Source organism: Nasonia vitripennis (genome assembly GCF_009193385.2).
Source record: "Nasonia vitripennis strain AsymCx chromosome 1 unlocalized genomic scaffold, Nvit_psr_1.1 chr1_random0005, whole genome shotgun sequence".
Taxonomy (NCBI): Eukaryota; Metazoa; Arthropoda; class Insecta; order Hymenoptera; family Pteromalidae; genus Nasonia; species Nasonia vitripennis.
This window is the reverse complement of record NW_022279591.1, coordinates 4,371,398-4,377,397: the sequence shown is the minus strand read 5'-3', so window position 1 is coordinate 4,377,397 and position 6,000 is coordinate 4,371,398.

Sequence of the window (6,000 nt, the reverse complement as noted above, 5' to 3'; positions counted from 1 at the left end):
CACGCGCCAGGCGGCGCTTAGACCCAGCAAAGCAAAAGCAGCTGAGACAGCTGCATGCAACGGAGGTGTTTCGCGGGCGTAGAGGAATCCTCCGCCGCATCGAGGGAACGCGATCCATTCGTTTAGCGCATTATTCGTCGATCAGATTTACACCCCGTGGCGCCCAACGTGGGGCACCATGTAACGGGGTAAGACTTTGACGTGAGAGGAGAAAATTACAAAAGGAGACGCCGGGACCGAGAATCAATCCGGCGCTCCGTAGATCTCTAGGCGCGCGTGCTACCACTTGAGCCAACACCGCCCTATTTCGCCACTCTCTATCCTGCCTCTATTACCGGCGTGGCGAGGGACGTTGTTCCTCGTTACAATTGCTTCAAACTATTTAAACTTTACATAATATGTTAGATAGTGTTTAACCTATGAATATCTATAATGCTTTTGTCAATGAAAAATGTGTAAAAACGTTTTTATCAAAACTCTGACACTAAAATTTCATAGATGTATTGTTATTGTTTTGGATTTATTGTACAATTAATACTCTTTTTTATTAAGTTAGTAAAATCTGCTAGTGAAAAATTTGTTTATTTTGTTTTATACGTACTGATTTTTTAAACTTAGATTACAGGAACCGTAAGCTGCACGAGATAAATGTTGGTAGTGTTCAACCTTTCTGGAAATAATAGGTCCTGTGCAAGAGTGCAAATACACGAATATTTTGCTCATGTCTTGTTACAAATAAATAGAATATAATAGAATAATATAATTCTCTTTTCAATCAAACAAAATATAATATATCATAGATGTAGAGCGTATATATGATGTTATTATAGCCGCAATCACTCAATTCATACTCAAACCCAAGTACTTATTTTCTAATGCGTCTGACATAGCATTTATAATAAGTAGTTACATCAAAATCAGTAGCGCAGAATAGAAATCAAATATAAATAAATATTACTGGGTTCGTCAGTATTGTGTCACTATATCTCAAGCGATACGTGCCTTTGCATTGCTTTTTTGAATCTAACTAGCGAGAGCAAGGTTCGTATACCTTGCAGAAGAGGGTTTCATAAACGCACACCGTACGCAGCAAACGAATTAAGACCCAAGTTTGTTCTGGATTCTGGAGCTGAGAAATCTCTGGACATTCTAGCGCAAGCACTGTACTGAATTTTGTTAAAGATGACCGCAAAGCACGGCGGCTACCCCCTGCAATACTATGCTATTTAACTAGCTCAGTTTCTTCGTGGGAAGTGCATGGAGTGATATGCTTACCCCTTCTTGCGCTACATACATATCTTACTCATGAATTTTGTAACTTCTACGGTTGTGTCTGGAGCTTCCTGGAAATATCAAGGTACAAAACAAAACAGTGATTCGGGAGAGACATGACAAGAGCATTGGCTAGCTGCTTACGTAACGCCTCGTTGATACAGGATCTAAATGATCTGAGACCATACCACCTACAATTTCCACGTCAACTTCGAACTTATGGCCACTCTAAAGTTAATTATGTACTGTATCGGCAATTAGAATAAATAAGGTTTTGATTTTAGATAATATATTAAGCTACATATTGGATCAAAACGGGCTTGATTCGCTCACGTGTAAGCTACCAAACACATTAGCATAGTATAGAGGGAGATTTTGAAACAGTGCTGCATTTTCGGACTTTTAGTCGCGCATGTAATAGCCGCGGGTTGAATTAACTTTCCCATATAGAAATACGTTGTTAACCTAGAAGATATAGGTGCTTAGACGCAGATCGCGTAGAAGAATTAGTACATTGACGCCTGGGAGGAAAACCCCCAAGCACTTTTATATTTTACAATTATCGCTAAATATAAGCGTTTTAACATTCTTAAAAAATATATCATCTTACAACTTACAAATTATAGACAAAATTAATAAACTGCTGCCAAGTCATAGGCACTAAGCTTCCTCCTTATTTGCCTTTTATTATTGTCTATCAGAATGTAAATCAAATTTGATGGAAAATTTGCAGATGTTCGCGACTGGCAACTAGCAGTAGGTTGCCACTGTTGTATATAGCGTTATGAGTTGATGGTGATTGCATTTGAATTATTAAAGATGATTGCATTTTTTTAAAACTGCTAGAGTTTTACCAGTTTCTCGATTTTTTCGAGCTGCCTAATTTTTTACGAGTAACTTGAATTTCGTAATCTGCTCGAAAAACTTAAATAACTCGACTCGACTCGTAACTCGACTTTTCAGGAACTCGCACAATCCTATTTGAAAGTCTTACATTAAAAAGTCAGACAACCGCCGTGGTAATTCTATACTAAAGAGTGCATTCACGCGTTGGGGTTATACGGTAGAACGAACTAAGATATAGGGCTAGCTCAGGAATTTTTCGTAAGTTCAAAATTCAAACTAAACCTTTATAGAGGTAAAATTCATTCAACTTTCCTAATATTGATTTGCCAAGAAGCAGAAAATATCTGTTGAAAGCTTCAAAAACGTGAAAAACGATACTTTGCAATAAACTTTTCTCTCTCTCTCTCTCTCTCTCTCTCTCTCTCTCTCTCTCTCTCTCTCTCTCTCTCTCTCTCTCTCTCTCTCTCTCTCTATCGCTCAAGCAATACGGTCTCGAAGTATTACTTTTAAAACGTTAAAAACTAATAACCCATAGGGCGCAAGGACTACCATCTCGAGGGACTGATAGCGCCTTTTGCTAGACGCCGTCCCTTGATGGACGCATCTCCGATCAAAATTATTAAATTCAAATTATCTTATATGTATAATACATGGAGAAAAATTTCAGGTGAAAATAGTTTGCGGTATGTCATACATCCCTCAGAATCGAGTATGACGGTTGCTGATGCAATAATGCACAAATAATTATGCGAGCATCTTTCGTCATAACGCTCGTCGTTTGTCATGTCATTGTTTTGAATAAACGTCTGCATTAAGTTCTCAACCGTCGTGTTGTTAGTTGCACCTATCCACGAATTTCGCCACCTCCGCGGGTTCACACTATCGTGTGGACATATTTGATTTTGCCAAGCTGTGCCTTTTGTACACGCTCGACACTAGCCAGCCACTCAAATTTTTGGATATTAAGTATACTTAAATCCAAGTGGCCGTTACACGAGCTAATGTAGCATAATGAGCGATTTGGCAAAGATCGCACTCCGTGCACGCAGTTTCTGCTTTGCGTGCAATAGCGATTTGAGCTAAATTATTCATCGTATCGAAAATCATACCCAATAGGTATTATAGTACATTACGATACATATGATCTAAGTTGTTATCGCCGTGTAATAAAATGCCAACTTAGGTTACAAGTATTGTATACTATTTTATAGCATCTGCCTGGCCTAAGTCCGCTATGTCACACCTATCTGTGACATAAGCAGTTCTGTACTGCACCGGGAGGTTAGCATAAACGAATTAATAGAAAAAAAGTTACATGATAGTTATGTTAAAATTAATCAAATATTAAAAATCAGTAATATGCTTATAAAACTTTTTCTATGAAATTTAAACCGAATCCCCTCATTCATACCATAACTAATGTACTTTTAAACAATATCCTAGAGTTTGAGCTCATTTGGACCATTCGTTCCTTTGGAATCTTACGGTAAGTGAATTATGGACTCCCTACTATACGTAGGTATTATAGAGGTATATAGAAGGTCTAAAACCATCAAAATAAAGGTAATTATGCCTAAGAATAGTAATAAAAATTTGGTTCATTTATATAAGTATTTATAAATTTTTAATGAAAAATTTTGATTTTAATTTCAAAGGTGGTGTGCCTCCTTATGTCGCAGCGTGAAAAATTAGCCACAAATTAACTGATTACTCGATTACGTAATATAAAGCGGCACTGCTCAAGCAATCGAGCTTAGCTTCTGCACGGACCACACCTATTTGCATTATTTTCAATGCAAAATCGACAAACCGTCGCCAGAAATAATTATTCTAACTTTTCGGTATTTTGAACTTTTGGTATTTTGAGCTTTCGGTATTTTGAGCTTTCGGTATTTTGAGCTTTCGGTATTTTGAGCTTTTGGTATTTTGAGCTTTCGGTATTTTGAGCTTTCAGTATTTTAAGCTTTTAGTATTTTGCCATTCGGGACTTGAAGCTTTCGGTATTATGATATTCGGAACTGTAAACTTTCGCTATTATGAGATTCGGCTTTCTGACCTTTCGGAATTATGAACAACACTCACATTTATCATTTCCACAACATTTTTATTGTATTAAACAATCTATCTACATCTACACTATATTAAAATTTTATGTTTGGTCAATTTTGTAAAAACCCTCCAGACCTCGTAAAAAGAAAAAAATTAGATCCATTTAACGGTAGAAAAGTTCTTTGAACGTAAATCATTTACGTTGCCGAAAAAAATGTCGATTGTATCAAATTTTAATTAGTTTTTAGCAGTGAAAGAACTTAAATAATGTATTTTGTAAACAAAAAACTATTGATTGGTATAGACAGGTACATATGATAAAAATACATTCCTACTAAAATACATTTTCAAAATTTGGTCCAGGTAGATTGGAAGCTGTGAAAACAAAAAAAAATAGACGCAATTAATTAATTAATATATATATAGTTATTTTGTGTATACTCCCCCCGCACCCCACCCCGCAAAATAAGAAACAATTCTTTCATTTTCCATGTGATTTGAAAAAAGTTTAAGACCCCCCCCCGCCATGCTCCCCTCCTGCTATGCCCCCATTGCACAGCCCCTCCCGCGAAATAAAAAAAAATTCTTTCATTGTCCATGTGATTTGAATAATGTGAAAGCCCCCTCCCCACAATATAACGTAAAAATCGTTCATTTTCATGTTATTTCTGAAACACACTGAATACGTACCATAAAGAGAATAAAATTATTCATCTCCATACCGCAGAGAGTTTAGATTACTGTTTGTTAGTGTAAAAAGTGCAAATTTTTAAACCATTTTAACTCACAAACGAAACTATAGAACTTTTTAATGAAATCATGTTGATGAATCATGATAAGAACTACTTCCTGTATAAATATCGTGATATTCTACTTATTCTTTCCTGAGAAAATTCACTTACTGGAAAAACCCGTATTGACGAGCGTGATAACTGAATAAAAAGGCATGAATCAAGTTAGCAATTTGGCTACTGAGAGCCAGCTGAGATTAGTGGACAATTCAGGTAGAGTAAAGGCAAATGTTGTGCACATGAAATTTTTGTCTGGATTTGTTCTAATTAGAACGAAGCTATGGTGACGACCTTGTAAGTCTTATTAAGGTTGATGCGGTACCAGGTTTTATTAAGACGTTCAATGACTCGGTTATAACCCGTGTATCGTAATTAAGCTAAAGCAGCTTATTAAAGCTAAAAATATCAGGACAGAAACAGAAGCTGCATTGGAAAAATAGCTGAGTAAGCAGTATATGTGCTGAGCTTGGAGTGGCTAAGAGATTGTGAATCAACCAGAAGGTTGGCGCATGGATGATTAGGTTAGGCATGGTGCTCGATTGCTGCGATGGTCAAGTAGCCTTTTTTTTAAAAGAGCTGAAAAATTCATATAGGGGATGTCGGAGCCACGTTGATTGGTCGACATGTTCTGGTTTTCCTAACCTCAAAAAGATTTTTGGATCATGAATCATAAGTACATACACTCATTTATCGCACATTAACGTGGTGCTCCAAGGTGCGTATAATAAAACTATATATTTACAAGCACCTTAATATGTACACCAATGTATGTAATTTAGACAAATAATGCGAACTACGGCGCAAGGTGGAAGCGACGATGAAAGTGAGAATCAGTGAGATGGCCGACACTTTTTTGTACAATATTTTATGATATAAAGTTTTTTAATAATTAAATCACTAAAAACTCTGTGTTCCGAGGTCACTTATACAATAAGGAACAATTATCAATTTGATTTTGATTAATTAAAAGTATATTGAAAGCAAATAATAAGAACTATGGCGCAAGGTGAGGTCACAATCAGTAAAGTTTGCTCCGACAGCC